Source organism: Protopterus annectens, chromosome 15.part0 (assembly GCF_019279795.1).
Source record: "Protopterus annectens isolate FY-2018-M chromosome 15.part0, PAN1.0, whole genome shotgun sequence".
Lineage (NCBI taxonomy): Eukaryota > Metazoa > Chordata > Ceratodontiformes > Protopteridae > Protopterus > Protopterus annectens.
In genome coordinates, this window is record NC_056749.1 from 624,492,485 (window position 1) to 624,512,484 (window position 20,000).

The 20,000-nt window shown below is 40.9% G+C and overlaps 1 protein-coding gene across 1 annotated transcript in view; it reads right to left on the minus strand.

Moving 5' to 3' along the window:
- The window catches only part of LOC122789862 (U2 snRNP-associated SURP motif-containing protein-like), a 1,539,784-nt gene that overhangs the window by 1,519,140 nt on the left and 644 nt on the right, over nt 1-20,000 (minus strand). The window lies entirely within an intron of this gene.

Consider the following 20,000-nt stretch of genomic DNA (forward strand, 5'->3'; position numbering starts at 1 on the left):
GAAGAGAGAATAGAGAAACTTTGGAGTGTTTAAGTTCCTTTTTTCTGATTTTTCTTGCTGTTTATTGTTAATTACACCTAAATGCTTGGTTTCTGGCATTTACTGATACTCTAGAAGCTTGTTTTCAACTAAAATTTGTACTTATTTACTGCCTGCACTTAAAAAAAAAAATAGTTTTTGTCTTGTATTGCATTATTTAATTGTATCTGGCTTCACACTCAAGTGCGATAGCAGTTTCTATACTCAAGGGTTTTTTCTGTTGTATCGGTTATATTTTTGGAAAAAAAATAAAATCTTCCTATTTCCTGCCTTTCTAAGCTAGAAAAGTCCGGTTTTCAGATATTTGCTGGTACCTGGACTGTGTTTAAGCTTCTCTGTTGCCCATACCTTACTTGGATAGAAGGAAGTTCCTCAGTTCACAAGTGAGAGTGGGGAGCTTTGAACAGCCTACCTGTCCTTGGAGGAGTGGTTTCAGCCCAGAATTTGTAGTGTTACTGGCCATTTTGGGCCAATTTCTCTCTTTTATCTTTCGGATAAAAAAAATCGCATTTACGTAGTTTCGCGCATAGCGCATCCTCAGCTCTACAGAGGCTGCTCTTCAGTTTTTCCCTTAGTACTAGTCAGTTCTTTCAGTTTTAGCACTCAAATCAGTGCTTTCAGATCCACATTTGCTCAAAAAGTGACAGAAGCACTAATAAAACTACAGAACTCGATCCCCCACATTTGTTGTGGGGAAAAGTCAAACTACTCTCCCCCATCAGCTTAACAAGAAAAAGTTCCTCAACCCATTCAGACAAACTAGAAAAAGTTCCTCAACCCATTCAGGCATGTCCAAAGGCCAGTTCCCAGTGTATTCTCCTGTCCACCCGATTAATCTGGGCATTCTGAGGAAATGTCACAACTACCTCATGTACACAGACAACCCTCTCCTCCTACCACAGGACACCAAAATCTGTGAGAGATGCACTTACTCAGCTAAACTTGAGGCAAAGCTCTCTCCAGCCATGACTGGAATAGACAATCAAGAGGAGAAGGTAACAGCCTGCAAAACTACACATAGACCCACCACACCTGCAACTGCAAACCCCACATATAAATACACAAACCATACTCGAAGGCTCTTAAATAAAAATCTGTGAAAACAGAGACCTCCAAAGCAGACAAACAACCTCCACCCACAAACACACCGTAACTGACAAAACCTCCAAAACCAGTGTGCCACACAACCACAGCCCATAAGGCATAACATCATACCCAACACACTTGTAATAGGAGACTCCATAGTCAGGCATACTGATGTCCCACTAACCAGGCTGGACAAAGAGGTTACTATCAGCTGCCTGTCGGGCGCCAGAATCCACCACATCACGCAGGCATTCAGGTCACTCCATAACAAGTACAAATATGACTCTGTCATAGTCCATGTTGGTGTGAATGACCTGAGACATACCTCCCTGGATTACATGGAGAGACATGAAAGAGCTCTCTGATCATGTAACCAAGGCAGGTATGACCCTAGCCCCGAGTAGCATCTTTCCATCATCAAGGAGGATACCCCAGTACAAGGAAAAAATAAATTTCAAACAATTGGCTAAGCTTCTCGTGTCAAAGGTGATCCAGGATCTGTCTGCCTTGGACGACATGCTCGACAAGCCACGATGCTTCACCAGAGATGGCTTGCACTTGTCACCCCTGGTATTCAGGATACTGGCCAAGGCTCCTGCCACCCCCATAGTGCCTTTTTTTAGGCAAGGCTCAAAAGACAAAACCACCATCTTAATAAGTACCGGTGACAAAAAAAAACTGAGGGTAATGCTGCTCAACACCAAGAGTTTAAACCTCAAAATGCACTCACTCGAGGCTCTTCTCAAAATGGAGAACATAGATATTTGTGCAATAACTGAGACCTGGTTCAAGCTCAAGAGAGTACCCCAGCGATTCCATGCTACAACTCATACCACACATTTCAGCCACAAAACCTGGACCGAAACACCAAGGGAGGCGGCGTATCCATATTCATCAAGGATAACCACACCACCAGACTAGTTGCAAAGTACGATGCCTCAGAGATCCAAGTGCAACTGACAATGGGCAAAACTGCAATCCAGATTGTAGCTTGCTACAGACGACGTTCCCTGCCCAAAGACCTCCACTCCTTATTCCCCGAGGTACTGGAAAACATAAGAGTCTAAAACACCCTAATACTGGGTGACTTCAATTACCCAAAAATCAACTGGGAAAACTACTCAAGCACTAATACCTTTGCCAAATTCTTCCTGGAATATATTAACTCAGATGCCCTGGACCAGCTTATCAACACCTCCACAAGGGACAACAATATACTGAACCTGGTCATCGCCAACATGGGGGACAAGTGCTCCATACCGAAATTAAATTGCTTGTTGGTTAGATCAGATCATAAACTCATCACCCTCGATATCCACATACCACCCCCCCCCCCGAAAGAAACCACAGTGAAAAACTTCTTCAAAGCAAACTTTATCCTACTTAAGACTGAGGTGGCAAACTTCATTACTCCCTTGCAGAATGACAACTTGGTTGAATCTGCTATAGCCTACACAGAAGCACTCTGCAAGCACTTCCACGAATGCATGGACCGTGCTATCCTGAACAAAACCAAGACCCATTCCTCCAAAAAAAGAAAACCAGTCTGGTGGTCCTCGGCCATAAACAAGCTCTATAATAAAAGGAAGAAATTATTACATAAGAGTAAAAACCCAGGAAGGGAAGAGCTCCCTGACAAACCTCAGCAAAATGCTAAGATCCCTTATTATATCCTCAAAGGCGAGCTTTGAAAGACAAATCGCAACTGACACCAAACACAACCCACAAAGCATTTTTTTAGCAATGTCAAGAACCTAAATGGCAACTCTCAGATCTGCTCTGAGCTACAACATACCGGTTCAAAATTCACGGAACCAGCTGTTATTGTCAATATACTGGTTTAGTGCCAACTTTACCCCTCCCTCACCCCCTAAAGGGCCCATACCTATACCAGAAGATTGTGCTGCCCCTGTAATCAGACACCCAAGGCGAGAACGGCACTTTCTAAAGCAAAAAACACAGCATCCATGGGACCAGACAGCATCCCAGGCTGCATGTTACATCAACTCCAAAACGAGCTAATCCCTCACCTAAGTGCAATGCTCAACCACAGCCTCCCCTCAGGCTATGTGCCCACTGAGTGGCACACGGCAACGGTCACCCTGCTTCACAAGGGAGAAGCCACAAGCGACCCTGGGAACTATTGCCCCATCAGCAAGGCCATGGAGCGCGTCATGGAACTCAAAACATTGGGAACCTACAGACCTTGGACCCTACCCAGTTTGGTTTCGTAAAGGGCAGGTCATGTCTTCTAAACCTGGTTGACTTTGAGACAGTCACCCAAGCAATTGAGGAGGGAAAGGTGGTCCACACAGCATACCTTGCGAAAGCATTTGATACCATTCCCCACTCGGGAATTATAGATAAACTCACTAAATATAAACCCCTACATTACAAGATGGGTTGCTAACTGGCTCATGGACAGAACCCATACAGTGAAAATCAGAAACTCTAGGTCCGACTCAAAACCTCGGACAAGTGGAGTACCCCAGGGCTCAGTCTTGGGACCTCTCCTGTTCAGCATTTACTTCTCCGAGGTACAAGCAAACCCAGGGGGTCTAGGTTAACAAAGTTCACAGACTACTGCAAACTGCGTGTCATAAGAGAGACTCCTACTAACGAAGATATCCTCCAAAAGGGTCTCACTGAAACAGATACATGGTGCCAAAGTTATGGCCTCAAGCTAAAAGCCAAAAAGTGCATTGTCATCCCCTTCGGGAAAAAACAAGTACCTACGAATTACCATATAGATGGCAGCTCACTTAACACAGTGTGTGACAAGAGACCTAGGGACCCAGGTGGATAGTAACCTCTCCTTAGATAACTACATCACTAAGGTGGTTAGAAAATCCTTCTACATGGCCCACCTTATCACAAAGGGGTTTGTATCTAGAAAAGAGGAAGTTATTGTCCCCCTCTACTCACTCATTAGACCCATTATGGAGTACAATGCCCCATTTGGGATGTACCTTACTAGACACCTGCAACAACTGGAGAGGCCTCAAAAATACCTCACCAAGAGAATAACGGGTCTAAAACAGATGCCCTATGCCACCAGGCTAAAAAAACTTCAACTGTTCTCGGTTGCATACCGGCTACTCAGAGGTGATATCTGCCTGACACACGGCTATGTCAAACCCCGAATTGCTGAAAATGTGCCACCTAAGGAAAACCCAATCTACCCGACCTACACGCTCTAGGGACCTTAACCTGACCTCAACAATAAACAGGACTTGTTGGAGGGACAGATTCTGGTCCCAGAGACTCCCCCTGCGCTGGAATAAGGTCTGCATATAGGTCAGGCAAAGCTCCTCATTAGCGCTCTTCAAGCGGAACCTTGATGAGTGGATGAGGAACAGAAATTCACCCCAGGAATCACTTATGTGGCCCTGCTCGACAGAGGCACAGATAACTAAAATCACGAGAGGTGCAAGCCGAAACATTTTGGCTAGGCTTAATTATGCCCCAGGGCCAATAGCCTAGTATCTACCTATGAATAGTGCTACGCTTGCCAGGAGCAACAGAGAATGCGAGACAGGCCTTACAATGCTTTAATGTAAAGAAGTACTAATCTGTTTTTATTCAGATGCTAATCCAACTTCACGGGCTACTTTGGTAGTTGTATTTTTCACAAATGTAGCAATATTTCTGATATTATCCTGTTTTTTTTTTTTTCATCATCTGCTGACCTTAATGCGTGCATTTTTTCCCCATTTTAATTTGTTTGTGTCTTTCGGCTTTTCCCAGTTAGGGGGTCGCCACAGCGGAACTCCGGTCCGCTAATGATTGGTAGTGGATTTTTACGTACCGGGTTACCAACCCTGACGCACAACCTTCAACTAAGGCACGCCCCATTCACGTATGCCTCCACACAGAAGACGCTCTAGCTGAGAATCGAACGGGACAATGTCTTGTTATGAGGCGACAACGCTACCGCAGCACCACCACCGCAGTGCAAAACTTTAATCAGGCTCATGAACACCAAGATGGTTTGCTTTTACATTTTCCATGACGATTGAGACTTTGGGACTACCAGTTTTACATTATTTACCACAGCGAGCAAAAACCTCCTTTATGAGACTACCCAGTGTTGCAACATAAGGATATGTATGTCTGATTTCAGCCGTTAACTCTCAGTTTTCAGGACACACTTTAGTGTGGGAGAGGTTGGGGAAGTACTGAACTGTTAGTTAATGATTATAGTATGATGCGCTGATTAGGCTAGTTTATGTTATATATCTTACAAGTTAATAATGGAATTGGGATAATTTTCTGATATGCACCAAATTATTTTTTAACTGGGACATCACCACGCATTCTTAATTTGATAAGCACTGCAAGAGGTTTACATGCAACCACCATAAGAGACAGATGGCATGTTGGTTTAATATTTCATTCAGCACCACCCTTATGCAGAGCTGAAACTTCCAAGTGCCTGCCATGGGAATAGAAACCACAGTCTGCCATCTGTTGAGGCACTGACACTTGCACTGTATTGGAGAAGGAATTGTTGTGCTTACTGTTACAAGCCTTGCCTTCAAACAGAAGCCCTTTAAAAGATTTAAAAGTGCATTCATACCAGTTACAGGTTCCCAAAAAAGTCCTGTAATTGTTTGTTACTACCTCTCCAAATTAAGAGTACTATAATATGCATACCTGGTGCTTTCCTTGGACGTGCTAGCCATTTCCAGACTCCCTCTCCAGAGTCAAATTCCAATTCCCCTTTAGTCCTAGTCAACATGGTATCCACAGGCAATTACCAGTGAAAGATGAATTTTTGCCACTTCAGTGGCCTAAGCAATCAGGGGGGGGGGGGGAGTCTTTCCTTCAAAAAAGAAGCTTGGAACTTTACATCTACACAAAAGCTAGGATAGTAAAGCCAAATAAATGGGTAAAGTATTTGGTGTGGGAGGGGGGGGCAAAAAATGGAGGAAAGAGTAAAGGGAGACCTGCTACCATATTATTAATAATTCACAAATGAATAGAAGGTAGGATTTGAATGAGATATGCAATGTTTGACTGACAATGACTGAGTAGATTGTGATGTATAATGTTTGCAACTAAAATTGTTGGCATGGTTTGTGATGTAAAATGCTTGCAACTGGGATTTTGTCAATATAGTTTGTTTTCATTTACATAAATGTATGAATATTAAATTATCAGTTATGACATTGGCCAAGGTGTTTCTTGTTAAAAAAATAATTCACAAGTGATTAAGATTTAAACGAAGTAAAACAGGTAGTGGATGAACAGAAACAATAAAACCAATAATGCAAAAGTCACTAGTAAGACAAACCAGCAAAACTAACCAACTCCAGAAAGGAAGCCAAAACTGCAAAGGAGACATCAAATATTTTATTTTATCCAAGAGTCTTTAAGCACAGGAATTCACTATTGGCTTTTCATCAGGTATAAGCAATACAGACTTCTTCAGAACATGTGAAGTAATCTCAAACACTAATTATATATACATATATATATATATATATATATATATATATATATATATATATATATATATATATATACACATATATATATATACATATATATATATATATACATATATATATATATATATATATATATATATATATATATATATACACACACACACACACACACACACACACACACACACACACACACACACACACACACACACACACACACACACACACCTGCGGTCTTTGAAAGTCTTTGAAAATACTGTTTTTAAAGAAAATTGTGGTAGGAATACAGTGCCTGTTTTTCCTACCTCCATATAAACACTTAAATTTAATGAAACTTCAGTAAAAACATTTGTAATGTTTTAATTGACACACAAATACTTATACAAAATACATAGTTTAAAAATGTAATATTTAAATATAAAAGAAAGGGGATACTAAATATCTGAGTCTAAAAACAGTCTAAACCTTACTATAGGAAGATTAATTACAATTAACAGTTTTCTTCTTTAAAATTGGTACTATAGAGGTATTATCATAGATGCCACGTGTGTGTGTGACATCCAGTCTTATAATCCAAGCTAATTTCTTAGACACTAAATTGTCTTGTAGGGTCGCCCCAGGGCTTGGTGAAACTTTTTCTAAAATAAAGAATAAAACAACACTTAAAATCTTTGCATTGGATAGAATGCCTATAAAGTGCATTATTTTCATTCTGTTTGGAAATATCATAGTAGTGTCCATAGATGCATGTGTTAAATGTCTTGGTTTTGCCCACATAAAATGCTGGGCAGGTGGGACAAACCGCTAAATAAACAATTTCTTTACTAAAACAGTTCCCACCTCGAGTGCAGATGTCAGAATTATGGTTATTGCACAGGGAAATTTTTTTTTTCAATCGCAAATGCGATAATAAAGAAATTAATAAACTGAAGTTGGAGTGAAAGGTTTCATCCACTGCACCCCCTGTTTTAACAAGTTTATCAGAGATGTATTTGCATTGATTGGCATCTACCACGCCTATTTCTTTTTATGTTCTTAGTAGTAGTACATTTATTAGATTCGAATAAATTCTTAAAGTTGCTTGCCCTTTTGAAGATAAACACAGGTTTATGACCAACAACAGTTCTGATTTTTATCATGTGAGGATATTCCAATAATTGCCAACTATGCTCCTAACATGTTGCTAATAATTCACAAATGATTAGAAGGCAGGATGAAGAATGCGCTATGCAATATCTGACTGACAACTGGGTAGATTGTGTGTGTAATGTTTGCAACTAAAATTGTGTTGGTATGGTTTGCGAATTAAAATGTTTGCAACTGGGATTATGTCAATAAGGTTTGTTTTCATTTACATAAATGTATGACTGCCTATGTCACAAGTGATAATGTAATGTAATGAAGATGTTTTGTGCTAAAAAAAAAAGAAAATAATTCACAAACTGTTTGAAATTTATCCAAAATACAGATTTGAGAGACTATGTGGTGGGAGATGACCCAACACTCAGGACCTTTTCATCTGTGAAAACAAAGTACTCAAGCCCTTAATACTAGACTACAAACTATCAACCTAGTGCCTAAAATCAATATGTTTCTTGCACAGAACAAAGCTCATCAATAAAAATATTTGGCTGGTAGTAGATTAAGAGTTAAGCTTTCTTTCCCAGAAATGAAAGCAAATCAAGCCAAATGCAGAACTGAGAGCACTGTAAGGCAGCCAGATACACTGTAGCATGTAAATATGATCCATCTAATGTACACCTGTGTACCATCACCACCCAGGAAATAAGGTGTCAGAAAGGCTGACGCAAGCTCAGAGGAGACTGTCTCCAGAGTCTTTCCCAATCACAAAATCAAGTTTTTTTTAAGTGATAATATCCCCATTCTTCTGGATGGGGATACATTTAACTAGGACCACGAATGCAATCTCAGTCAAGCAAGGACTGAAGTGGTGGCCATTATGGAGTCAGTGTATGCAAACATGTAACCCAACAAATGCATACTTTTGCTCTCGGTGAAGCAAAAGTACAACTAAACTTTGGTATTATAGGGGGAGGAGTTAATCTATTCATAAATACAACCACTCTGTCACTCGATCCAAAGCAAGCAATCATGAGTTGGGGGGGGGGGGTCCACAGACCTCTGGCCACAACTTGGTCAAAGCATAGTTTAGTGTAGGTAATTAACCCCTATTTGTTGGGAAGTGGGAGTAGCCATAGTACCCAATAAAAGCCTGTACAAATACATAGAGAACATGCAACTTCAGCACAGAATGTAACAAAGTCAGGTTTGAACCAGTCCACAGGGCTGTGAAGTAGTATAAATTTGGACATGAAATAAGGTAAATTTAGCAAAGAATTGTTAAAGGAAGAATGCTGTACTTTCCCCTAATGATAGTTAAATAATTGTGCACGTGTGTAATAACTATGAGCAGAACACTCAAAACAAACTGACTTCAGGGACAGCAGGATAGGGTTGGTCTGTGCATGAAATCAGTAGACACTGTCATAGTTAAATAACCACGGTGTGTGTGTGAGTGAGACACAGAAACCGACGGAGACCGAAATAATTACATTCAGAATTAAATTTCAGATTAGCTTGTGTGTGAAAAAACTGAATACTTTCCTAATTTTTTTTAATTTCTGCAAGTAGTTTGGGTTTCTAATACCATGACGGTATTCCTAAGTCAAAGTATGATTAAACTTTATGAAATTAGTATCATTTTAAATCTTTAATGTTGGCCAGAAGTGCTCTTCACAGCATCCGCATTGTGCCCAATAATGACTCCTCCTGCAATTCCTTTCTTGGTGGTGTTTCAATTCCTTTTGCTGTGCTTCCCAATTCTCTATAAATCTTATTTGGTCATCAATAAATTGCTTATTTTGTATGCCTTTATATTTATCTGCATATCTGTCTGCAAATAAAATAAAATTTTCTGCCTGTGCTGATGTTTTTAGTTTATCTGCGATATTGCACAACAGATCCTAATCTGTCCCGATACTGCACATTGTGTTTAGATCTGTTCCCTCTGCTGTACTCCAACAGGGACACTTCTTGTCTTAATTCCTTTATAGTTTTCTCCATTTGAGACTTCCATGACGGCATTCCATTGCTCCTTTTCCTTTAGTGCCCTCTGTTATTGTGGCAAGACTGTTATTAATTTAGCTGCACAGTAATGTATCCTACTGAATTCTATCGCATAAATGTCTATGAACAGTCTCTAATTACTCTGTTCATTTGTTTTAACAAACTTGTAATGTTTTGGATTTTATTGGCTTTCTGTAGTTTACTTATTTCACTGATCTCAATGTCTGTCCATCTCTATAAAATCAAGTAACTCTTCTCTTAGATCATTTTCTCCTAAATCATGTTCTCCTAAACTGAGGGTACATTCTTTGTTCTCAATTTCCTGTGAGCATACTACAGAAAGTTCCAGAGCATCTCCCTGTGCCACATTCTCTTCAGTTTTATCCTGTGTTATCCTGCGTTATCCATTACTCCTTCATAAGGGAACTCATTGGCCTATCACTCCACAACACTGACTGTGTCAGGGTCGCCAGAGTTTCCTGTTCCTTCCCTTGCTGTGCAACTTCAACTAAACTTCCGTCCTGGTTTCCTATGGAAGGCTCTAAAGTATTTTCATATGGCAACTGATCAAATGTTTCCCGCTCCATTGCTGTATCCTGTTATGATGTTATCAGATTTAGATTTTCTACACCAAATCCTCCACGTTGCAGGTAATCCATAAAGTACAGTTTTGTACCTACCATAAATGTAGATGTTAGAGTGCTCATACAGCTGCAGTCATTACAGATGCGGTTATCCTGCCGTCAGGCGTGTCCTCGGTCGGCTGAATTCCAAAGTCTAGGTCCAGCATCGGTTGTTGTCGCTTCTTCCCTGACGTCAGTGCAGCAGGGGTATAAAAGAGGCAGCCGACACCATTTTCTTCAGTTTTTCTTGCCCCAGATGTCAGATGCCCCGAGAAGGAAGGCAAAACATAATATTATGCAAACATGCAAAGTAGATGAATCAAAAACAGTAGTTGCAAGCAAATACACCATAAAAGAATACCCCAAATAGGTTGTATGATAAGGGCGTTTGTCATATGGCCTCTCCTAAGAGAGGATGGAGGGAGGGTAACCTGGACTGCAGCTGTATGAGCACTCGAACATCTACATTTATGGTAGGTACAAAACTGTACTATGTTCATCGTGCATACAGCTGCAGTCATTACAGATGGGTAGAATCCCAAAGCTAAGTTAGGGTGGTAGGCACTAAGTGGAACTAGGAGGGGCGAGGATGCCCTGCAGGACTGCTGTGGCAAAGCCCGCTCTAGATTTTGAGTATAGTGGTAGGTGGTAGTGCTTGGAGAAAGTGTGCACTGAACTCCAAGTAGCTGCTTCCAAAATGTCCTTGGTAGGGACCCCCCTGAGGAAAGCTGCAGAGGTAGCTGTAGCCCTGGTGGAGTGGGATCTGATGTATACAGGCACAGATTTTCCATGAAATGAACAAAAGCGTATGCAGTGGGCTATCCATTTTGAAATTATCTGTTTGGAAATAGCCTTTCCTTGAGCACCTGTAGCATAGGACACAAAGAGCTGCTCAGATTTCCTGAATGGCTTTGTTCTGTCCAAGTAATAACAAAGTGGTCTGTAAATGTCCAAGGAATAACGAAGTGGTCTGTAAATGTCCAAGGAATAACGAAGTGGTCTCTCCCCTTTGTTCTGTGGATTTGGATAAAAGGTAGGTAAATGAATAGTCTGATTCAAAGCTACACTGGATACTACCTTTGGCATGAAGGTAGGGTTGGTTCGTAAGGAAACATTGTCCTGATGGAAAATGGTGAATGGTTGCACAGCCATGACGGCCTGTAGTTCCGAAACCCTGCGCGCTGAGGTAATAGCCAGGAGGAAGGCTGTTTTCCATGACAAGTATTGTAGTTCTGTTGAAGAAGCCGGCTCAAAGGGAGGAAGGGTCAGCTTTTCCAATACGAAGTTGAGATCCCAAGCTGGGACTGGTGGTTTCCGTGGGGGTTTTATATTTTTTGCCCCTCTGAGGAACTGCCTTAATAGAGGATGTGAGAATAAAGGAGGATCTGTATTGTATTGTGCAGAAATGGCTGAAGCATGGATCTTGATGGAGGAGAAAAAAAGGCCACTGTTTAACATTTCAGCTAGGTACTGTAAAATTTGAGGTATATTTATTACCAAAGGGTTCTGGCCCTTTTCTTGATTCCAGGAACAAAATCGTTTCCATTTGGCGGAGTAGGCTTTTCTAGTAGAGGGTCTTCTGGCCTCCAAGATGACATCCTGCACCTCCTTGGAGAGGAGAGTCTGCTGGAAATCAAGGTATTCTCCATGCAGCTAGATTTAGGGTTTTGAGCTGGCTGTGAAGGGTTTTGTAGTTTGCTGGGACAACAGAAGAGGGACTAGAGGTAGGATCCATGGTGGGGAGTGTTAGGCTCTTTAGGAGAGGATACCAGTGTTGTCGTGGCCAGTCTGGAGCAATGAGAATCATTTGTGGCCTCTCTGCTCTGACTTTTAATAGAACTTTGGTCAGTAGAGGAAGAGGCGGGAAGGCATAGACTGTCAATGTTGTCCAATTGAAAGAGAGTGCGTCCACTTTCCAGGCCTGTGGATGATAGGTCCTTGTACAAAATTTTTTCAACTGGTAATTTCTGTGGGTAGCAAATAGATCTATGTCCGGCTGTCCCCATGCCCGAGTTATCTTTGAGAAGACTTGAGGATGCAACTTCCATTCGTGTGGGTCCGTCATATTTCTGCTTAAATTGTCTGCCAGTGTGTTTTCCTTTCCTGGCAGGAATTGTGCCTGTAGCTGAATTTGCAATTCCAGTGCTGTGTTCCATAGGTTCATTGCTTGCCTGCACAGGGGGTATGAATGAGTTCCCCCCCCCCCCGTTTGTTTATGTACCACATGACTGTGGTGTTGTCTGTCCTTATCAATAGCTGACCTGGATGCAGTAGGTCTTTGAAGGTCATAAGAGCATTTTGCACGGCTAGCATCTCCTTTTGGTTGATGTGTAGGTGCTTTTCTTTTTGGGACCATTTTTTCCCTGAATGCACTGATCTGCCATGTGTGCTCCCCAGGCGTAGTCTGAGGCGTCCGTTGTGATGATTTGAGTTGCTTGAGGTACACAGAAAGGGAGACCTGTGTTTCTTTGGCATGCTTGAGCCCACCACAAAAATTCCTTTTGAAGGCATGGAATGAGTGGTATAATTGTTTCCAAGCTGTGGCTGTGTTGAGACCATACGTTTTTTAGGTACCATTGTAGTTTCCTCATCTGCAGCTTTGCACATGGTATTAGTAGGATGCAAGATGCCATGAATCCCAGAGCCTGCAGGACTTTCCTTGCAGTTAGTCTGGTGATAGTTGCCATTTTGTTGAAATATTGAGACAGTTGCCCTTGTTTGTCTGGCGTGAGGTAGGCCATCTGGGTGGTTGTATTCAAGCTGGCACCCAGGAAAATCTGTTGAGAAGGTATTAGTTTTGATTTCTTTTTGTTCACTTTGTATCCCAGGTAGTTTAACAGTTTTATTACAAACACCAGATGCTGCAATAGAATGTCCTTGCTGTCTGCTTGGATCAGGCAGTCGTCCAGATATGGGTAGATTTGTATTCCTTGTTGTCTGCAGAAGGCAATTACTGATGCCGGGCATTTCGTAAACACTCTGGGCGCAGTAGATAAGCCAAAGGGCAATGCAGAGAATTGGTAATGGGTTGAACCCGCAAGAAATCTGAGGTATCTTCTGCAATATTGTCTGATAGGGACATGCATGTATGCCTCCTTGAGGTCCAATGTTACCAGCCAAGACTCCTTGCCCAGCATGGGAAGAAGCTGCTGTAATGTGAGCATCTTGAATTTTGACACCTGTAGATATGCGTTTAGGATGGATAGGTCTAAGATGGGTCTCCAATCTTTGTCTTTCCTTGGTACCAGGAATAGTCTGGAATAAAAACCTTGACCTTGTTCTTTTGCAGGTACCTCTTGAATCACATTCATATCCATGAGAGCGGAAATTTGTCTTTGTGCCTCTGCCCTTTGATTTTGTGGCAGGTTTGGCAATCCTCTCATTTTTGGAAGGGTGTGAAAGTGGAACCTGTAGCCTCTGTCTATAATGTCCAGAATCCATTTGTCTTTTGTAACAATGTGCCAGTTTTTTGAGAATAATGCCAGTTTTCCGCCCAAAGGTGCTGCCATTAAAGCTTTGTTTGGCAGGCATAGGGGGAAGTCATTGTGTCTGTTTTCTAAATGACTGTGATCTATCCTCTCCACCTCTTGGGGGTTGGTGCTTGCCACTGTCTAGCTCTGCAAGATCCTTGAGGTTGTCCTCTACCCCTTGGGCATCTGTATCTGCCCCTTTGAGGTCTGTCCGTGGCTGGAAAGGACCAATTATTTGAAGGCCAGTTTCTGCTTAAGCGTGGAGGTTGTACCTGCAAGAAATCTTTCACTGTTTGAATAGATTTCGCTTTTTCCTCCATTTTCTTTAGTACCTCCTCAGCTTTAACACCAAACAATACATCTTTTTGAAGTGGTGCATCTAATAACTTTGCTTTGACATGATCTGGTAAGGTTTGCTCTTTCAGCCAAGCGTGTCTACGTATAACAGACCCAGTGACAACAGCTCTACATGAGGCCTCTAAAGCATCAAAACCACACTGCAAGGTATGTTTACCCACTTGCTCTGCTCCATGCAACAAATCCTGCAACTCTTTCAAATCTGGTTGTTCTGTTTGTGTCATTTTGCTTTTCAGCTGAGATAACAAAAACTGTTGGTACTTTAACATATGAAATTGACAGTTTAATGCCCTCATGGTTAGAGTGGCAGCTGTATACACCTTTTTCCCCCACCTTTCTAATGCTCTAGAATCTCTCTCTCTGAAGGTAAAGGGTTTTTAGAAGTAAAGTCCTTTATTCCCTCGGGACCCTGTGAAATTGTTTCTGGGTCAGCAGTATGACTCTTATAAAAGGAACTGGTGAGAATCAGGAACCCGGTAATACCTGTCTGGTTTAACAGGGGCTGGAGGTAAAGAATCTGGATTAAGACTGGCTTCTGCGTACACATCATCCAAAATATCTAAAACAGGAGGGATAGCCAGGGGCCTATGCTGGGGGAGCAGTAGAAATTCCCTGAGCCTTTTCTTGGAATCTGAGTAATCTTGGCCTTCCCAGTGGAAGTGTTCCCTCAATGTATGCAGGGTTTCCCCAAAAGAGTAGTCTCGGGGGGGGGGGGGCAAGGGAATAGACTCCTCAGCATCAGAGTCTTCAAAAGGGGAATAGGCAAAATCCTGGTCCCCAGAATGTTCTGAGGTAATAGAAGCCTGGTCTGAGGAAGGGTAGTCTTCCTCCAATCTGGGTCTTTTGTCAGAGGGGGGTTGAGAACCCCTGATGAGAGTTACCAAATCCTCAGCCATTTTAAGCAACTGCTTTTTAGGCATGGGGCCTTGAGAGGAGGTCTGAGGACCCTGTTTTTTAGTTTTCATGGCAGCTTTAGATTTAGTGAAGGATTTAATAGAGAAGTTGGAAGGCCTGAAGATGCCTTCAGAAATGGTGGGCCTCACTAAATTTTCAGTTTCCCCGTCAAGGGTGGCGTCAGTATCTGCAGTGGGAATGGAGATCAAGGAGCCTGCGACCTCGGGTACTGAAGTCACCGGTAAAATAGTTTCATCGGTAGTCAGGGGCTGCATAGGTGCCTCGCTGAGAATCGGTAGTCGGCCTAAGCGTGGTCTCAGTACTCAGTGCAGACCTCAGATGTCGGTCCTTGTCTTTGCATCTTTTGCTTAAAACTGGTGTTGGAGAATCCGACGACATGATATAATTAAAATTTTTTGCCAATATAATGAAGGGCGAACTCCGCCCGGCGCTTAATAGTGCCCTTGTTGAACCTAGCACAAAAACGGCAGGCCGAGACGTCGTGGTCTGGCCCTAAGCAAGGTATACAGAAAGAGTGGAAATCCTTATGCGGTATTTGCTTCCCACAAGAAATGCAATTATTAACTTTGTCTGACATCGGTCTGAGGCAAGAAAAGTTTCCCCAACGGGGTATTTAGATTTAAAGACGACTTCGGCTGAAATACTTTCGTAAACCTCAGGAGCTGGCCGACCGGCACTTGCGAACTGCTTCTGCTTCGGGCACCGCGCGGCAAGAAAGACTGAAGAAAATGGCGTCGGCTGCCTCTTTTATACTCCTGCCGCACTGACATCAGGGAAGAAGCGACGACAACCGACGCCGGACCTAGACTTTGGAATTCGGCCGATTGAGGACCCACCTGACGGCAGGATAACCCCATCTGTAATGACTGCAGATGAACATTGTCAGTTTCTATTTCTTTAACTTTTCCATTGCTTTCTTATTTTTTTTTTGTATTATAAAATATTCCATATCCAGATACCGTCACCAATATTTCTCTGCAAATATCTTTGGTGCTGCTCTTTTTGTACAGATAAATTTAGCTTTATTCTTTGCATAAATACCGTACCATATCAGATCTCTCTCTTTCCATATTTCTTTTTTTATATCTTTCAAGAATCTCAAGATTTTGTTCTTTATGTTTTCGCAATTCCTCAGTCGCTTTGTTTTCCAAATGACCCAAGGTTTCTTGGTCTATACATTTTTTTCAAAAATATGTTGTACTAATGAACTTTTACTTGAAGCTTCGGACAGTTTTTCCGTATGCAAGTATTTTTCTTTCCTCTAATTTCTCTCAATCTTTTTGTATATCTTTTGTCTGGAAATTATGAGCTTCTTGCACAATAGTAACATATACATTCCTAACAATATATATGTGAAGTGTAAGACGTAAACTAACAAAACCCATGTTGTGGCTTTCTGAATTACTTTACAAATGATAACATATCTATTCCAGTTTAAATCATAATTTTAATATCACATATGTGGAACATACCTATTCCAGATTTTCACTCATTAGACTGTCAGTACAAAAATGTTTGTTAAATTCCGTTAAAAAGCATGGACTTAACCCACCCTCCCAGGGAGCATATAAATAATCATCTTTTTTTGGCTGTTCCCATTAGGGGTCACCATAACAGATCATCCATTTCCATTTCTTCCTGTCCTCTGCATCTTGCTCTATCACACCACCCACCTGCATGTCATCTCTGATCACATACATAAACCTTATCTTAGGCCTTCCACTTTTCCTCTTACCTTTCAGCTCCATCCTTTTCCCAATATACCCAGCATCCCTCCTCAGCACACATCCAAACCAACACAATTCTCACCTCTCAGGCTTTGTCTCAAAACTGTCCAACCTGAGCTGACCGTCTTAATATACAGATTCCTAAACCTGTCCATCCTCATCACACCCAATGCAAATGTTAACTTCTCTAACTCTGCCACCTCCAGCTCAGACTCCTGCCTTTTTGTCAGTGCCACCATCTCCTTCCCAAATAACATAGCTGGTCTCACTACCTTCTTGAAGACCTTCCCTTTCATTCTTACTGGTACACATCTGTCACAAATCAACCCTGCCTGTACTCTTCTTCACCTCTCATCCACACTCACCATTACACTGAACTGTTGAGCCAGAGTATTTAAACTAAACTAAGCAATCTTCGCCAACTCTACTCTCCATCACCACCATTCTTATATCCCCCCTCTCATTCAGACACATTCTGTCTTAGTCCTGCTGACTTTCACTTCTCTCTAGAGTACATCTCCACCTCTCCAAGGTCTCCTCAATCGGTTCCCTAGTCTCACTTACAGATCACAATGTCTTCCGCAAACATCATTGTCCACGGGGACTCCTGTCTCATCTCATTTGTCAACCTGTCCTTCAACATTGCAAATAATAAAGGGCTAAGAGCAAATCCTTGATGTAATCCCACCTAAACGCATCTGCCACTCATACCGCAGACTTCACTATCAAAACTACCCTCGTACATTGTGACTTCTCTCCCGACTACCTCATTCAATACCACAACTCTCTAGGCACCCTGTCATATATTTTTCTTTAAGTCCACAAAGACATATTGAAACTCCTTTTAACCTTCTCTATACTATAACATTCTCAGAGCAAACATCACATCTGTAGTGCTCTTTCACTGCATTAAACCATACTGCTCATCACCACTTCCCTTCTTAACCTCGCTTCCACTACTCTTTCCCTTAAATTCATATACCCAATTTCACACACAAAAAAAAAAAAAATTGTACAACCCTTCCCATATACATTGCGTCACACTGCTATTCCAATTCCTACAACCCTTCCCATATACATTGCGTCACACTGCTATTCCAATTCCTATTAAGGGCAAAGAAAGATGCAAAAGTACAAACAAGGATATCTCAATGCTGAACATGGGTTTGCACTACAGCAATAGTAATTAATAACTGAATAATATGTACTAAACCAGCTAGCAATTAATTCTAAAGATTGCAATCCTTCACACCATTTATGTATTGTTTCACAATGTTTTTGGAGAGGTATTAGAAAATCCCCATTTCCTTATCCAATTTTTCATAGTCATAAAAATGTGTGGTATTAATTGCTTTTTTGTACAGCTATACACTTACCACATTCACACAGAAAAATTTTTATTATAGGAATATGTCACTGCTAGAAATACTGTTGCATCAAAAAAATATGACACACTGTTGTGGAGTTCTAAATACATAACGACAAATGGCACTGCTGTGCATGTAAATGTTTCTTCCAAAACACTGCCTTGCTTTTTTCACTTTTTAACAAAGATTATGACTTGACCCGACTTGTATTAAAGGCCATTACACTGCTTTTGAATCAGTGAACCATCACTGGGTAGCACCACAATTTTATACGAAATGTTAAAGTTATCCCATAAAACCAGCATCTGATTAACAGCAGACTATAATTTTCTATATACATTAACAGGAAAGTAAAAGTACCAGTAACAATTAAGACCTTCATTGCAGATGTTAAACAGGAAGTCACCATAACACAAATATGAAATATATAAATTAAAGCATATTACAAATTCCATCAAAAAGTTGAACATCACAGCTCCCACAGACTGCCACCTTCAATCCACCCATTACTAAACACAGCAAAGATCAAATTAATTAGTGCTTGGAAAAACTGCTTCTTGAAGCAATCACTCCTAAAAAATAACCATGTTCAAGTATTTTCCCAATACCATCCACCTATAACGGTATGAACCTACCATGACATCAACATACCACTAAGTACGAAAGAACCTCAAATTTTGTCTTTGAATTAAAAAATATAAAAACAAGTAAAACATAGGCACAAAATACAAAGACTCCACTCTATTCTCACATAAAAAAAAAAAAAAACATTACCTTTCTATTGACCACAAGCTACAAAGAAAGCAGAAATGTCCACTTTAACAAAGACTCAATCAAGTTCTTTCCTACCACACAAATCTAAGAAAACAGCCTACAGTAGAAAAAAAGTATTTCATACATACAGCACCCCACAACTGCCTACACTGCCAACAAAAAGTAGTCCTGGCCTAGCTACCTACATAACTCTCAAATAGTGAACTCAGATCACTGAGGAATATTGATGATTGAAAGATAATTCACAAATGTCAAAAACACACTGCCATAACCACAATGCTTTAACAAATTTTGTGCTACACAACGAATTAAAAAACTACAAATTCCCATCAGATCATTTACCAAACCGTTATATAAATGCAGTTTAACAATGTCTTAAATGATGGGCACATCCACAGCAAACACGTGTAAATGAAACTTCAAATGCCATTAGTTACACCACCAGTATAGGGTAAACTGAATGAAGCTATTACTACAACAGATACTCTTGTGTAGCAGACAGACAGTAGTACAAGAAAAAAGTAAAGGTAAAAATGACACTACACTAGCAACTGGGTCAAAATTACAAAAGCGTGGGGGTAAAGAACATAAGAAAAAATTCTGTAAAATAGATGACAGGTTATCAACGACAAAGAGCCAGACTTTGCAGCACATTTAAGTTATGTAAACCGAAATAGCATATGTATAAGAAAGCAATTTACTGGTCTACTAAAATTTAGAACCTGAACTTTCTAAAGACCACATTTAAAGCCCGTTTTACAACATCACTGAAAGAAAGAAAGCACTGACACATGTATATTGTTTTCTGTATGCCTTAACAACTGCATGTCCAAAATTGCTGAGATGTCAACTCATCAAAATAATCAACGATCTACAAAGGACTATATGCAAAGCAGCAGAAATAAAGACATAAAAATCTCAGGCTTAACTCAAATATTGTTACACACTCAATCAGAAAATAAAAAGGCATCTTTGGGAACAACACCCACATATACGTCTGTGTGTACGCAGGTATAAACATACACAAATGGGAATGAACATACCTAAACAAGCTTACACTGCATTACCTACATACAACACACATTTATAAACAATCACTAGC